The following is a 17,542-nucleotide window of genomic DNA, read 5'->3' as shown; positions in this document are numbered from 1 at the left end:
TAATTATTTATTCTTTTTGACCTTTATAGACCTATCTATTTTATAAACCTATAAATCTTATATATACTTTATTCATAAAGTATTCCGTTTAAGGATCGGTTTTCACTAAATTTTATATTTAAGTAGCTGTAGTAAGAATTCTATCTTATAGATTCCACGTTTCTACTTATAAATATTTCTTTCTAAATCAAATTTTTAAAAAGTATATCTTCTTCAGAAACTTTATTAATATTTCCCACAAAAAAGTATGCTTCAAATATGAGAAGCCCCCTTAAAAATACTTGATCCAAACAGGTACCAAGTTCCCTATGTCGAATTCTACGAAAAGATATCCCGTACCGAAAACAAAAAAATGAAAAAGCCATGGCATAGGCCACAATTTAAGAAAAAAAAAACTAAAAATAAAAAAAAAGCCTCTTCTGTGGTGACTTTTGCTTTGTGTACAGTTGTTTCAAGCTTGTTTCTTTTCTAATTCCTCTTTTTGCGGAATTGAAATGTTTTTGTGTTTGCAAAATTAGCAGAGGCCACAACAAAAAAAAAGTTTGCGAATTTTTTGCGAGTCTTTTTTTTTATTGTTTTGGGTTAACGCATAAAAGCGCGTTTGAGAACCAAATAAAAAAAAAATTAAATGAAAAAAAAATAGAAAACCAAGAAGCAGAAGAGCTGTCCCCGAATTTAGGTCAAATGCTCAACTCGCTGCCTCGGTCACCGTCTCAGTCGCTGCCGCTGCCTCGGCCGGCGTCGCTGCCTGCGTAGCGATTGGCAAAAAAGTTTTATTTTTTTCGAATTTTTTTTTTTATTGTTGCTTGGCTGATTTCATTTATCTTTTTTCGGTTTTCATGTCTCTCTCTCTGTGTGTATGTGTGTTTTATTAGCCATTGTTGTTTTTGTTGTTCCTGGTGCTTAACTAACGGTTCATCAAAACGATTGCGTACCGCTTGGAAACAAAAAAATAAAATAAAAATGCCTACAAAAAATGTAGGGGCCTCTATAAATTTTTTTATTTTCTTGCCCGGCGCATAAAAATCGAAATCTAATTTAAAATCAATTAAAGTAAACGATAAAAATATTCAAGTGTTTATGTTAAAATAGATGGAATTACTTTAAAATACTTGCAACTTGAAAAGATCTTGTTGGTTAAATTATAGACCTTTTAATTTTTTAAAATTATTTTTTGTTAAAGATATGCTTTAAAAAAAATGTCTTGCTAAAATTAAAAAGGAACTTTTTATTAAATTTATTGAATTATAACCTAACAAATAATATGCAAGCATACAAAAAAAGTCCATTATAATAAAAATTAATGTACAAATTAAAAATAATGTAAATTAATTTAATTTAATTTTTATATATAAAACGTTCCAAATTATACTTTTAAAGTTCCAAATTAAAACAAGCCAAATTAAAACAAGTTTACTCGATTAATTGCATTTAATTTATGCTACATTTTGTGATATTTTTATTGAACAGTTCTCGGCATATTTAAGTAATATTTATAATTAATTTAACTTTTAATATTTTTAGTTTCAAACAATTTACAAGAAATATAAGTTCTTCGTTTTTATAGTATTTTCGTTCGTATTTATTTTATTTTTTTTAACTAGTTATTAAATAATTGAATGTAAAATGTTACCAATAATCCTCATAATATGAAATGTTAAATGTTTAATTATTTAATTTGATAAATTTTTTTTATTAAAAATAATCTTAAACAACCTTTTTTGGCTTTTTTAAGGAAGAATAATTATAGTTTTTTTTAAATATAACCTTTAGAAATATGTTTCCCGGAACTTGGTAATGGATCTTCTATTTCGAAATTCTTAAAAATATTTAGTTTTTTTAGCCCATGGCACATGTAGCTCTCAAATCTTGATTTTGTCCAAAAATTTCTCCTCTTCTTTTTCAGGTTTTTGGTTTGCCTTTTTTTTAATGTTGCGGATTTTTTTAATGTATTTTATTTCTCTTTTTTTTTTTTTTGCTTGTTGCGAAATTTGACTTCTAACTGCTTTTGTGCCGCCAAACACCGCACATCTACATATGAATGTGGGCTTTTTTTTGCAGTCTTTTTTTATAAGGCGCTAACTAGGCAAAAGCCACCAAGTTAAACCCCCCCAAACTACTACATATTTTTGGCTTTTTTTCGGCACTCGGCGCTTTGTTTTGTTGTCAAGCTGCTGTCCACACAGAAAGAAAAAACTATGCAGAGAAAAGCAATAACAACACGAGTAGGAACTGCGAAAATAGCAACAAAAATTCAGCAAAGAGTACAGCAGCGATTACGCAATGCGTTGCCCCACACACACACACATGCAGATACATAGTCACAGATACAAATACAGACACAGATACAGAAGCGATAGACGCCGGGCAACAACAAAAAAGTTTTTGTTTCGTTTCCGCGATCAACGCGCTCGCAAAAAAAAAGCACAAAAAAAAAACAACAAAATTCGCAAAAGCACAAACCTCACACAGGCATACACACTGCAAAAAAAAAAAAAGAAATAGAAAGAAGAAACATATTCGCAAATATAACAACAAAGTGGCTTGTGCGTGCGACCCAATTGGAAATTTGACATACATAGTGGGACACAGAGGCGTTGGGCCCCCAGCCCCAGAGGAGGACGAGGGGGGCGAGGGGAAGAGAGGGCCCAGAAAGCCCAGAAGCAGCTGCTAGTCGGATGGGGATCCCAGAAGATACAGATACAAAGGCGGATACAGATACTCGGCTGCCTATTTATGTTTGCGAAATAATACTCTTTCTTTTGAAAATTTAAAGGTCTTGTTGGGCAGGTTAAAAAATTAGAAGAAATTTTAAAATCTTAAATCCTTAAAATATTTATTAATTTTTTAAGTTTTCTTTTTTCAATTTCAATAATTTTAGATCATATAAAAGTGATAGCATATTTACTAACTTTTTCTTTGAAAAGATCAATTTTTTTGCATTAGAATTAAAACAAAAATCAGAAAGCTAGAGCTTTTCTATAAATTTATAATTACATTTTATATTTAACATAAGAAAAAATACTTTATTAAATTAATAAATTGAATAAATGAAATCTATGGCTTATAGAAGTAAAAAATATCCACTTACTTTAAAACCTACAAGTATGTTTATAAAACTAACCATTTAAACACACTTCTAACTATATTATCTTGAAACCTTTGGTAATGATATTTATAAAAGAATTTATAAAATTAAGGAAAAAAATTAAAAACATGGAAAGGAATATAAAAAAGTCAATAGAAAAATGAAAAATGATCTTTGCAGTCTTATTCATTTTAAGAAACAGTTTTTTACGAATATTTTTGTAGGAGAGTTATTTGTCTAATGTAGTTATATATTTTTATATTTATAATACTTAAAATAATTAAAACTAAGTATTCATAGAATTTATATCTTAAGAATTATAAAACTTAAGCTACAAATATGCATAAATAGCTAGATAATATTTTACTTTCTATAGTTTTTCTTTAAAAGTTATATTTTATCCCCATCTTCAACTTTTAATATAATAACAGAATAGAAAGAAAAATAGAAGAAAATAAAAATAAAAGACAATATGATGGCCACTCGTTTGTGGATTTTTCAGTGTGTTTGGCTTTTGTTTCGCGGATCCGCGAACTGGAAACTGCCAACTGGCAGCTGGCAACTGGCCTGACCTTTGGCTTGACCGTGGGCGTGAATTGCGAATAGTTGCGAAAAAAAATAGTAGTAATACAAAAAAAAAAATAGGGAAAACCTAAAAAAAAAAAAAAAGAAACAGAAAAGTGCGAGCAATATTTCTAGCGGGTTGTGTGGTGTCGCACAGATGAAATTCAATGCTATCGCCACGCACACGAATACACTGTGCAAATTAGTTCAGTAGGTGGCGGTTTTTTTTTTTTTTTTTCCTAATTTTAGCTTTTTAGCTTTTGGAAAAATTAACCGAGGGAGAGCTCTAGACAGAGACAGACAGGGAGCCAGATAGTGGGGGGAAAGAGCGCGAGCAAGGGCGGGGGCAATATAACAAAAAAAATTCGCACATTTCTGTCCTTGACATACATTGCGTATACGCAATCTACGCAGCCGGCTGAGTGCGTGCGAATTATTTTTTTTTTTTTGCGATTTCTTTCATTTGTTTTTTTTTGCCATTTTTATGATTTTTGCAATGCGTTGGTGTGTGACCCACATACGGAAATCTAATAGATACGGATAACATATGTTTTTTGTCGGTTTTTTGCGGAAGAGACTCGGCATTTGCAAAAATTCAGCATTTTTTTTCTTCTTGTCATTGATTAATGCATTTTCTTGGGAGTCTGGCGAGTTCAGGGGTCAAAAGTTGGGGAATTACAACTGGACTTGCTGGCCAAACAGACAGCTGCCTTTAAATCAAAAGCCTATCATTTATTTTTCAGTGTCTTTAAATGGCAAAAGTGATATTTTGTTTAAATTGTGGGGGTTTGGATGGGAAATTTTCATTATTTTAGGTGGTTTTCAAAAATTAAAAACTAGTTTTAAAAAATATTGAATATTACTGACTTGAATTAATATTGACTTGAATATTAAAGGAATAGTGGGTTTTCCCATTAATATATTATGGGAAAGTTAAGGAAAAGTTAATTCCATTAATATATTTTATTTCATTTTTGTAAAACAAATTCTAATATTAATATCAAACCTAATGGTGTATGCATGTATATTTCTTATATACTTTATGTCTATATGTCTTTCTTGTACTAAAACTATATAAAATAAAGAAAGAAAGAAGAAGAAATATCAGAATGATTTATATAAATATTTCCACTATTTCCTAAATTTATTTATATACATATATTATTTATCTTTGTATAATATTTTCTTTGTCTTTAAGCATGATTCCCTTGTCATTTATCGCATTTTTTTAGCCCCATATGATCGTTTCTAATTGTCATGCCTTGAAAAGCTGCGAACGTGCCTTTTTCTCTTTTTTTGCAAGTTTTTCTAGTTTTTTTGTTGTATTTTTTGTGCGATAACAAAGCATTATTACAGTTAGAGCTTCATATACTTGATGGTTGATACTTCCCTAGGCCTATATAGGAGTTATCTGCCCAGAAATTCAATCATATGGTTCCTATATATGTTAACTAATATACGTATGTATATGTCTGTGTTTGTATCTATGACTGATAAACGCTGATGATTATTTTTTTATTATTTTTTTTGTTTGCCAAACATGCGAAATTGCGTAAGCAGCAAAAAAAAAAAATAATAGAAATCTTTAACAAGAGCGATTAGAAAAATGGCGAGAGAGAGAGAGCTTCCGAGCGAGTGAGCCCGAGAGCAGCAAGAGAATTTGCAAAAAATATCGCCAACACACGCACACACACCCTCGCACGCATTTGCTCTTCAACTTGACTTTGAAAAGAAAATGTTGATAGAGCGCGAAAAAGCGCGCAAAATATAGCAACAAGAATAGAGGAAGACCGTGCAAATTTTTTGGCAACATGCGTGCGTGCGTTGATCTCGCCAATTTTTTTTTTCTTGTTTTTGCTTACGCACTTTTTTTTGTGCGCTTGACTTTGCCAATTTCTCTGCCTCTGCCTCTTTTTTTTTTGCGTAGTGTGCGTATAGTGCGTGTGAGTTCATTGACTTTCGCATTATTTTTTTCGCGAATTGAGGCCTATGTGGGGTTTAGTTTTTGTTGTTGGATTTTTTTGGCCATTTGTAGTGCGTGTCGTTGATCTCTTTGGGCAACAGAACTATCAGCAACAACTACAACACTTCGTTTTTTTGGGGTTCATTGAACTTTTTCGGCGTTTTTTCTTGTCGTTCTAGGGGAAGCTTATGGGGCGGCTGTTGGAAAGTTCAATAGACTCGCGAATTTTTCGCTCGTTCTGTCGCTTCGATTTAGGCATAAAAACCAAATATTATTAATCATCCGCTGAATCTGATTAAAGGGTTTTATGGCGAAATTCGTTTAATTAATGTGGGACTATGGCTGGGTTGGCCGAACATATTTTGTTCGTCACTCTTTTTTTTTATTCACTTATCTAGATTGAAATGTGCAAATTTATGACCATTATTTCTGCAAATTAGTTGCTTTATTTGATTGCCAGAAATTTAAATTCAAAGTTTGATTAATTAATAGTTGGTTTAAAGTGAAAATAAATCAATAAATATAAATGTATTCAACATTTGTCAATTTTTTTAAATTTGTATAGTTTTGTATATATAGTAATTAAAAATATATTTACATCCTAATATTTATAAATTTTAAGCACATTATTAAATTGCCTTAGCATTAAACGTGCATTGTTGAGCTTTATAATTTTTTTTTATATGGAACAGGAAATATTGAATTCATATTTTTAATATTCAATAATTCATAGTATCAATTCAATAAAAAGTATATAATAATAGTATAAATATTAATATACTTAATCTAAATAATAATGCATATATTAAAAGTTACATTTTATAATATCTTCAAAATAGTTTAAAATAGTACAAAACTTAAAAGCTTGTATTAAAATACTTTCTCTGAGAGATGATGCCTTAACTTTTCCTTTCACTTGCTCTTTCGGATCCGCACCCTCTTTTTTCTGTTTTACTCTTTCTTTTATTAAACTTATTTTTTTTCTATAGTACAAATATATTTATATATATATATATATATATACATATCCCGCATTTATTTAACAAAACCCACAATAATTAACAAGCCTTAACAATTAAGCAATTGAACAATTGATAATTTACGCCTTCATTTATATCCTAAATTTTTTCTAAAAAAATAGTTTCCAAATTTTTTGCAAAAAATATTTAGACATATCTAGACAAAAAATAGGAGTGTGATAAGTGGGGTATTGAGTTGCTTAAGGTGAGAGCATAATTTATGCCAAATTTATGCAATTTTTTCCGTCTTCGCCATTCGGTGGCTTCTTTTTCTGCTTTCCTCTTGTCTTTTCGTCACAACTTTCGAAAGTTCTTTTTTTTCTAGCCACATTTTTTGCCCCTTTTTTTTGCCATTTTTTTGTTTAGTTTTTTATTTTAATTTCATTTGGTTTGCCTTTTCGGGCCAAAGTCATGGGAAACATTTTGCAATGGTCAAGACACGCTTAGGAGGTTGTCGATTCTCGCCGTTGGGGTGATTTTTGGTGAAATTTTTAGTCAAAGATTGCGATTTGACTTAAAAAATTATTCGTTTTTAAATAAAAAAAATATTTTAAATAAAAGGTTTTTCATTATTAGAAGAAAAAAGAGAAGAAATTCAATTCTCATTCATACATTATTTGATTAAGTAAACGAGTTAAGTTACTAAGTAAGCTACTTGGTTTGAAAAAAAAGTTTCCATCTTAAAAAAATTATTTTTTAGTATTTATTTTATTTTAAAATAAATCATAATCTGTATTAAATAAACTAATGACTTATTAGTCACAACGATGTGTCTTCTTTTATGTTTTCCAATTTCTAAGTCACAAATGCCAAAAAAAGTTGACCAAAAAACCAGTTTATGTGAATTTGTATTTTATTGTAGTTTTTATTTAAGACATACACACTCGCCTAATTTAAATGGGATACGACAAGACCGGCAAATAAAATAAAAGCACAAATTGTCACCCAAAGACCCCTTAACGGGTTATTTTATTAACTGCTTCTAATTCTTTTAGCTTTTTTTTTTTTGCCATAAAATGGTATAGTTTATAAGCCAGTGTGTGTTTGTGTATGTACATGTGCGTGTTCATCAGATGCAATGATTATGTAACTCTGAGCGTAATTAAAACAACAAACAAAAAACCAAAAAAAAAAAAAACGACAAAAAAAGCAACAAATGAACAAACGGACAACAATGGCTAACTGAATTAACCTTGTTCTGTTGGACGGAAATTGCACAGACACACACTGGACGAGATAGAGATACATTTTGTATCTTTATTTGTATCTTGTGTGGGGTCCTTGGCTATAATTAATCCACAATTACACACACAAACCTACACATATAGAGTAAGAGAACACGCAAACCACGATCAGATATTGCCGTACACTATTTTTTTCTGTTGTTTTTTCCAATGATTATTTAGTTTTTTTGTTTTTTTTTTTTTTTGGTAAAGCAAAGCTTAAAAAAATTCAACTCTGGCCAAAAATGCTAATTGCCAATGGGTTAGACCTGGCTTGCATGTCAACAATTTCTTTTTTTTTGTGTATTTTTTGTAGTACTCTGCAAAGAGGGTATTTGGTCTCAAGCTGGTCTAAAAATTGTTTGCTGAAGTCAATTTATTAAGATTTTATATCTAGCTTAAATTTTAACCAAAGACTCCTTACATATTCCCACACTTTATAGGCTAAATGGAACCAAATCGGTCCATTATATCCTTTAGATTTCAGATAAAAATATTTTACTTCCAAATATAAATATTTTTAAGTAAAACTAGCATCTCTTCCTAAGATCTTTTTGCCATTTTTATAAAGCTTTAATTACAAATTAAATATATCCCTTAAGAGCATATACTATTCATCTATAATCTTCTAGTTTTTCCTGCATTTTTTTCAATTTTTTTTCTTGATGGCCTGTTATTCCTGCAACTATTAGTTGGAAAATCAGTCACACAATGTGTCACGCAGCCAAGTGCAACGCCAATAACACCAACAACATCAAAAACAAAGCCACGCATGCCTTTTCTTGAAAAAGTGAACAAAAAATATCACGCATACGCAATGTGTTCCGGACTACAAAAGGGTAAAAGTTGTGAAAAGCAGGTGCTAAAATATGAGTTGCCAGATCTGAGATTTTTAAACTTTTTAAGTTAAAACAATAATAAAATATTATAATATTATTAAAGATAACATATTTGGTATAGAGATTAAAAAAAAAATAGTGTTAATATGCACAAGTTCTTATAATTTTAAGAAGTTAAAAAATGTATTTAAATTAAATTAAATTCTTCGATAAAAAATATAAATTCTTATAACATGTATACTTTTTTCTTTAAAAAAATGTCTTAAAAAACTCTTATAAAAAAATAAATAGCTACAATTTCCTGCATGGCCCTGAAGCTGTACTTTTTTTTTATTTAATAATATTTCCTATTTCATGTTCTTGTTTTTAGTGCGGTTGTTGCCTTAGTTGTTCGGCCAATGTTATGCATTATAATTGTACAATGGTAATTGTTGTTGTTGTGTAAATTAGAAGGCGGCTGTCAGATAAAAAATAAAAACACAAGCGAACACAAAAAAAAAATAGGAAAAAAATATAGAAGAAAAAAAAAATTGAACAACGCAACTGAGAAATGCGCAATAATTGATGCACGCAAAATGCGATATCCCCTCCTCCCCAAATGCGATTCTGCCCTCTCACGCCCAGCATTTGAATAATGAGTGCGAGCGAGTAGGCGCCACGTGGGCGGAAGAAGCCCAAGAGGGGCACAAAGGGGTGGAGTGGGTTGTGGGAGGCAGTGGGGATGGGGGGCCTGCATATAATTGCGTTGTAGTTTGTAGTTGTGGCAATGCCACAGCGATAACACACACGCCAACGCACAAGCTACACAACAAGAAATGCATTAAAAAAATAGGAGAAAAATAAAAGAAGGTTGGGGGTTAGAGGGGTTAGAATAAAAAGTAGGAAAATATTTCATTAAAATCAAGAAAACACAAGAAAATACATTTTTTTAGGGTGACCAGGCTAGCAAAGTGCAAGCATGTTCTCGTTAGTTTTCACTCGTTACTTATGGAGCTCCGTTTTATTTTTTTCAAGCTCATAAATAATTTTCTAGTCATACTTAATATAATAATTATATTTTACTATAATAAAATAAGAATAATACTTTCTTATTTAAGATTACATTAAGAAACTTTTAATAAGATTAAAGAGCGACCAGGCTTGGATATTAAATGGACTCGTTGCTTTTCACTCGTTATATTAAAGATACATCCTTCGCGTTGACAAGTCTAGTGCCTTCATTTAAACAATCTTTTTAATGCCAATCACAAGCAAAAAGAATGCAGAAACTCAAGCGCTCCACCTATATTAATATATTTATGTATTTATGTTGCTGATAGGTATATCTCAACCACCTGGTCAGATCACCTTACAATAATATCAATAATAAAAATAAAACCCGTGGGTCCACACTCTATTCCATTGTATCTGAAATACTTCGACTCTGGTTTATCTTTTTTGCTCTGACGTGTGACTTTCGAGTGTTTTTCGTTCAGTTTTCATTATTTTTGTCCGTAATAAGTCTTAAGACAGGCGCCACAAAAAAATCAAGCGTGTGGGCGCTATTGGGCGTGGCACACACTATTGCAACAAAAACAATTACAAATTGCACGTTGTGGCATCGTGAGCAATTCACTTTATTTATTTTCATGCATTTTCTCGGCTTTTGTTTCTTTTTCTTTCAATGCTTAGCTGAGCACGCATTTTTCGATAATAAAAAAAAAACTATGTACATATGGAGTATAAATGATATATAGAGTGCATTACATAAAAAAAATGGCAGTGCAGCTGCGTGTGTTTTGATATTTGAAGAAAACAAAACAACAGCGCAAAAAATTGGAGTTGAATAAAAATTTAACACGCAACCACGCGGCGTATGCGTAATATTGGAAAATGAGAGTGTTTGTATAAAAAACTGTTTAAAGAATGCGGAAGTAAAGTGAAATGTTTATAAAAAAAGTATCAAGTTTACTTTAAGAAATGGTCTAAAATACTTTTTTAGTTTAAAGATATTGATAGTTTATGTGAAATTGTAAAAAAAATGGGGTTTAATTTAAAAACAAGTTGAAAAAATCAGGAAAACACTCTATTGGTGCATTTTCTAAAAATTTATAAAATAATAATATATCCAAATTTTTTTATACAACAAAATTAAATCAATAAAAGTAAAAAAAATTTCAGTTTTTCGGATTTGTCTATATTTTTAGATACCTCAAAAGTATATTCCTAAAGGAAATGTCCTAAAAATTCCTTCAAAGCTATTTCAAATTAACTAAATAAAATAGTTTTAAATTATTTAATTAAATTATTTAAGTTATTTTATAAAGAGAAAAAAAAGCTTTTAAAATTTACTTTGTTAAAATAATAAACTAAGTTAGGTTTATTTTTTTATATTTTTTTTCTTGTTTAGACCATTATTTGCTAACGGTTCTGGCCAACAATCGAGCGTGCGAATTTCCAGCGAGATCTGTTTGCTGTCAACGCTTTTTTAAGAAGACAGCACAGAAATAAAACACAAACAAATAAAAAACAAAAAAACTAAGGAAAAAAAGTAAGAAAAAAAAACGGCAACGGGGCCGTAAGTAAAATTGATTTGTCACGTTGCGCATAAATTGCACATAATTATGTAAGAGACTGTATGGCGATTCGCAATTCGCATTTCACTTTGCAACTCAACGGCATCGCCGGCATTTTCCGCACTCTTTCCGCGATCTTTTCCCTTCTTATTCAATCAATAGAAATAACCTGGCCTGTCTTTACCTCTACCTCTGGCTCTGGCACTGGCACTAGCTTTAGCTTTGGCCATTTTTGTGCCGTTTCATCAATTAGGCCTTAATTTTGTCATACGAGTACTCTCCTGCACTTGGCCACTTTGGCTGTTGGGTTGTTTGGCCCGAACGGGTGCTAACGTTTTATTAATGAGAAAATGAGAAAAGGCATTTGTGCCGCCGACCCTGGGAACTAAGCGGAAAAATGGGAAAAATACGAAATTGAGAAAAATGGAAAAAATCTTCATCTTGGGGAAAATTAAAAAGAAAAAAAAATAATGTTGCATGACAAAACCCTTTAGGGAACAGTTTTCTTTTATGGATTAAGTTTTCTAATATTTTTTTTTATTTTTATGCTAGTTTGTAAATTTTAAAGATTATTTCTTTTATTCTTAGTTTTAATAGTTCTTTTCTGGCACTTTTTACTTTAAAAATTTTTGAAGATCTTTAAAGAGGAGTTCCTAATAAATTTTATAAAACATCAAATAAGTACTTAAGCTTTCCTAACATATGCTTTAACATATTTATTTAAAACATAACAAACATATATAAATCTAGTACATATTATGAGCATAATTTTATCATGCTTTTTTGGCAATCTTTTCAATTTCCATTTACAACCCTTCCTAATTATGATTTTTAAAAATGGCAAATGGAAAAGAAATCACCAAATCACTTCCTTACAATTAACCATAAAAGCGGCACCACCCCTGGCTGCCCCACCCCCTTCGGGGCAATTCACTAAAAACATCAAACAAAGGCAAACAAACCACAAATCAGGAAAAAAAAGAGACTGCAAAAATTATTTGCGAATAATTTCGTTTTTTTTTCGGTATTTTATTTGTGAAGGCCAAGGTCGTAGCGCATATGGGATCATAATGAGAAGAAGAGGAGGAGGGAACAAGCCACAACAACAACAAAAACACATCTTTTCTTAATGCAAGCCACCACAACAACAACAAAGATTTTTATTTTATTTCATTATATTTTTTGGCAAATTTTTGTGTGCTATTTTTTGGTGCTTTTTCTTTTTTTTTTGAGTTGATCAAAGCGGAAGTCGTCTGCGTTTTTTTTTTTTGACAATGGGAAGTGAATGTTAAAAGATCGCAAAAAAAATACACATATATATTTTTATGAGGGTGTGTGCCAATGTGTGTGTATGTTTGCTGGCAAACAATTGTATGGCCAAACATGGCGTTTTAACTTTGGCTTTGTTTTCATCTGAAGGTTTCTCATTTTAAATTGAGCATTTTTTTTTCTGTTTTTTTTTTTTTTGCACAATTGCAAAATTGTTTTAATTAGTTTGTGTGTACGTGCCGGAGTGTGCGTTAATTGCAGTTTCCAAAATTAGCCAAAAAACACACACACACAAAGTCAGATATATATTTTGTTTATATATATTTCTATGGCCGTCATCATATTTTTTTTTTCTATGGCTGTCAGTCGTTTTTTTCCGTTTTTTTTTGTACTTTTGATTGACAGCCGCTACCTTCCCTGTTTCGAGTTGGAAATTCTATGTTTTTGTATAAAAACCCCTTATTTTTTTAAATTTCTACAGAATAGATTTTAGAAAAAAACTTCAAAAGCCCTCAAAGCATAAATTAAGTCATGGCATAGAAGGTTTGAATATTTTTTGTTATAATTCTCAACTAACTGTCATAGGTACTTCCCAAATTCAGCTATTATTATTTTTATATATATTGTATTGCCCTTAAATCCTTTTAACTTATAGTCCATAAACTGTTCAATTTTTATTAGAAAATTAGACAATCAGTATTGTAAAGAAACAAATCGCGAAAAAAATTCAATAAATTTAATTAAAGTTTTGTGGCCTTTGGGGTAAAGACTTTTAAAAATTTTTAAAAATAAAATAAATACTAAACTTACCTTAAACTAAAACACTCGCCAGTCGGGCGTTACCCGTCCAGCAATCCATAAGTTTCAATTTTTCAATTGATTTTTGTCCGGGGGCCGTCGTCTTCGTCGTTTTTGTTGTTGTTTTTTTGTTGGGATGTAGTTGTTTTTGTTGTTGTTGTTATAGTTGTTTGTTGTTAGCAAGTGTTGGTTATATTAGCGACTTTATTTGCTTTTATTTAAAGTCTTTTTTTTATTATTTGAATTTTGTTTTGTTTTTTGCTTTTCTTTGCTATTTTTGCACACCGAAATTTATAATTTTGTGGCCGTTTTACAACACTGATTCATGTGATTTCCGAAAATATGAAAAATGATTTTCCAAGTTCGAAAGTTTATTTATTTTTTAATGGTTTGTTGGGTGTTTTTTTTTATCCATAAACGATTAATTGGTCCAGTTGGTTGCTTTATCTTCGTCGATTCTGTGTGGTTGTTTTTCTTCTTGGGAGAGACTATTGGATCATATAGATATATCTATATATATATCTCTGATTATGTATGTGTGTGTTTGTGTGTGTGTGTGTGTGAGGGAGAGAGAATGTTGGTTGTTTTTATTTTTATTTTTTCTTCTATATTTTATAGCCAGAGAGCGCTGCCAGAGTTGTAGCGTGTTATTTTGGTAGAGTTGTTCGGGATAGAGTTGCCTTTCGATTTGCCGAGATTGCGTATAGTGTTGTAGAATTTGTTTGTGCCTTTAGCTTTTTGGTTTCCTTTTTCTCTTGGTTTCTCTTTGAGTTTTACACGCTTTCTTCTTCGTTGAAATTTGGAATTTTGAAGAATATGCTGAAAATAAATTAATAAACACAAATTTTAAGTATTTTAGTCTTTAACTATTAATAATAACTATTAATAATGAAAATATACTTTATGAAAATATTTACACATAATTAAGTCAAGTTTTTCGTCTACTTTTTCGGAAGTACTTTCCATATTTGTCTTTTGAGCTCAAATGTAGGCTATGGCAAATGTCACCAAACTGTGTTTTCATTGCAAAAAGTTAAGTAAAACTTTCACTATTTTAATTACCCCCGAAATGGGGTAAGAAAAACACCGGGGGCCGTTGGGGGCGTGGAGGGAGGTTAAAAGTTGAACGGCAATGCCTTATAGTCACATGTTGTTGGTCTTGTTGACTGGAAAAGTCTGTTAACTGTCTGCTTTGTTGCCTCAAGTATCATGCATACATACATATACACATACACTTGGAGAAATGGGGGTTGAATTAAAAAAAAAAAGTATACAAATATTTGTATTTAAAAATAACACAAAGATTAAAATAATAACAAAATTAGAATAAAAAAAGTTATTAAAAAATAAATAAATGTGAAAATTGAAGACCAGAACATATATTTTATTTTAAATTTTTATATTTTTTTCCTAATTTGATTTTTAAATATGTTTTCAAAAGAAATCACAAATTTAAAGGAAATATATGTAGAGATTTAAGCTTTAAATACTAATTTTTTAATCTGCAAAATTTATTTCTTTACAATATTAAAAATACTCATAATAATTTTTATCATATTTCCTTTAAATTGTATTTCTTTTATTTAATTCTATAAATCTTCTAATATTTTACCCTCAATTGTCTTTGAAACCACCTGAAGCTAGAATGACAAACTTTTCGACTGCAACATGTGGCTTAATTATAACATTTTTCGCCACAACAGTGAGCCATAAAAGTCAACCTTTAAATTATCTTCTCCTACCTCTCTAACTCTTTCTCTGTTACTCTCTCGCTAGCTATCTCTTTTTGTGCCTGTTGAGTGCCTGTTTTCTTTAAAGTTTTAACTTGAAATTTTCCTTGAAAAGCAACAAAAAATAAAGGAACTTTTTGGCCATTTGACGTCATCACTTTTATGTTTCCCTTTCAGTCTGCTGTCTCTTTTTAACACTCTGGCATATTTTAATCAGACATGGCTATAAGAAGAAGAAGAGGAAAATGATGCTACCCAACAACAACAAGGAGACGTAGCTGAAGAAGAACAAGACGACCAAGTCTGTGGTGTGGCATTGAAAAAGTTTCCATTTTCCTTGACTTTCAGAGCATTATTCTTGTTTTATTTGCCAAAGCATACAAAGTAGGTTCAAGGTTCCCAGGTTCACAGGTTCACAGGTTCATAGTTCAAAGTTCAAGTTCAGAAAATAAACACACATTCAGAATAATTATGAATTTTTAGAACAAAGAATGTTAGTTCTGAGTTAATAAACTCTAAAGGTTATTATCAAAAGGCTCTTAATCTTTATTTTACATTTTACATTTGACTTTTTTGAGTACGAGTTCGAAACAGACTGAAGAATTTGTATTTTATTTTTTTTAATTATTTTTTAACTATTTATTTCCCTCTCTATTAAAACAATTTCTTCTTTCTACTTAACATTCAAATTACCTTTTCAATATCGAATAGAATAACGAAGCACTGATAAGCTTCGAAAAAAAAACAAACCTGGGGTGGGAATCCCATCGAGTTAAATGGATCTATGTATAAATATCTATATGTATATATGTATATAGAAGTCTGGCAAACTAACAGACAGTTTAAACCAATGCCAGACATCCAGACAGACGGGGAGTCAGACGGTCTGGAAGGAAAGTCAGACGGCGAGACGCATTGTTGATAGATACTAGAAGTGAGTCTACAAAATGTCTACGCTTCATTCCAGACGTGTAGCTGTTGCAAGTTGCAAGTAGACGAGTTGCAAGTGTCTGCGAGTGTGTGTATGTCTGTGTAATTCCCTTACCAACACCAACAAATAAAAATACAAAAAAAAAACGAAAAAAAACAGCAACAATGTCGACAGGCTGCTTAAAATGTCTGCACAGCTGTTTGAGTTGCAAGGTTGTAAGGTTGTGTGTGTGTGTGTTGGTGTTTGTGAAAATGTGTGTTGCATCAACAGTTGTGGCAACTGCAGACGGTGCAACAAACACCCCAAAAACCCACATCTATTTAACATTGGATGGTTTTTTTTTAAACTATTTTATTTAGACATTTTTTGGATTTATTTTTATTTATAAAATTCTATTCTATTTTTAATCAAACAATTTTTTTTCAGAAAAATTGTTTATATATTTTTTCAATAATACCTTGTTGTTTTAAAGTTTTAGACAATTTTTTAACATTTTTTTGCGGAAAATGGGGATTTATTTTAGTCTAAAGAGTTTGAAAGTACTTTCGGAACTATTATTTTATTTTATCAAAATTTATAAACAAAATTATTTTACATAACAATTAAATAATAAAATAATAGAACAATTTAATATATATTAAAATATAAAATTTTTCTTAAAATTTTGTAACCTCAAGTCCTTTTTTAAGAAGAAGGGTTTGAAACGCCAAGCACAACTTTATTAAAATTCCAAATAATACTTTGAAAACCCAAAACTTTTACTCAAAAATATTATCCCCAGCGCTTGATAGCCCCAAGACCTATTTAAGGGTTAATGTCTGTTCCCAGGACTTTAGCAATGAAGAAGAAGAGCAAGCTATACGAAAATAAAAAAAAAAAAACTGAGAAACCCTCGACGGTGGCAAAGTTGCATATTCCGTGTTGCAGGTGAAACAGAAAAACGCGGAAAAAGATGGTAAAGGGGGTCAGAGGGGGGGAAAAAGGTGGAATGAGGAATTTGAATGGCAATGGGAAGGGGAAGGGGAGATGGAAAAAAAATGCAAAAGGGGGCGTTGGGGAATGAGGTGGCTTGGCGCGCAAGGGGCAAGGAGGTGGGTGGGCGGTGGTTGCAAGTCTGCCATATGAAATGTTACTGTTACTCTTGTTCTTATACTTCTTCCTCTTCTTGTATTTGTTGTTGTTGTTATTGTTGTTGTTATTGTTGTTGTTATTGTTGTTGTTGGTTGTCCCTTGGTTTTTGCGTCTTGCGTTTTTAATTTCGTTTTCTTTTGTGCAAATTTCCCATTTATTTTATCTGTCTCGTCCGTTTGTCTGTCTGCGACTGCCGTCTCTTTTCCCCTATCTGCTGTCTCGTTTTTCTAGGCCCCCCTATTTCTCTATCTCTCTCTCTCTTTCATTGCCCCCCTGTTTTGTGTCTTGGCAGGTCTGTCTCTTTCCAGCGGTGATAAGGACAACTAAACACGGACAAGGACATGCCGAACAGGACAATGACAAAATTCTATTCACCGGCAAATGCAGGCAGAAAAAAAGGTGTTTCTTTTAATTTTTAATAAAAAAAATATA

At 31.0% G+C, this 17,542-nt stretch overlaps 1 protein-coding gene across 3 annotated transcripts in view; it reads right to left on the bottom strand.

The window, feature by feature from the left end:
* Positions 1-13,816, bottom strand: part of mamo (maternal gene required for meiosis) — a 148,276-nt gene extending 134,460 nt beyond the window's left edge. For all 3 annotated transcript variants that reach the window (XM_043212896.2, XM_043212898.2, XM_070283130.1), the window contains exon 1: positions 13,331-13,816. The gene's annotated coding sequence lies outside the window, so the exon portion shown is untranslated. The remainder of the gene's footprint in view (positions 1-13,330) is intronic.
* Between the last annotated feature and the right edge of the window lie 3,726 nt (positions 13,817-17,542).

This window comes from Drosophila bipectinata, chromosome XR (assembly GCF_030179905.1).
Source record: "Drosophila bipectinata strain 14024-0381.07 chromosome XR, DbipHiC1v2, whole genome shotgun sequence".
Lineage (NCBI taxonomy): Eukaryota > Metazoa > Arthropoda > Insecta > Diptera > Drosophilidae > Drosophila > Drosophila bipectinata.
The sequence above is the reverse complement of the archived record's forward strand: the minus strand, read 5'-3'. Positions and strand labels throughout refer to the sequence as shown.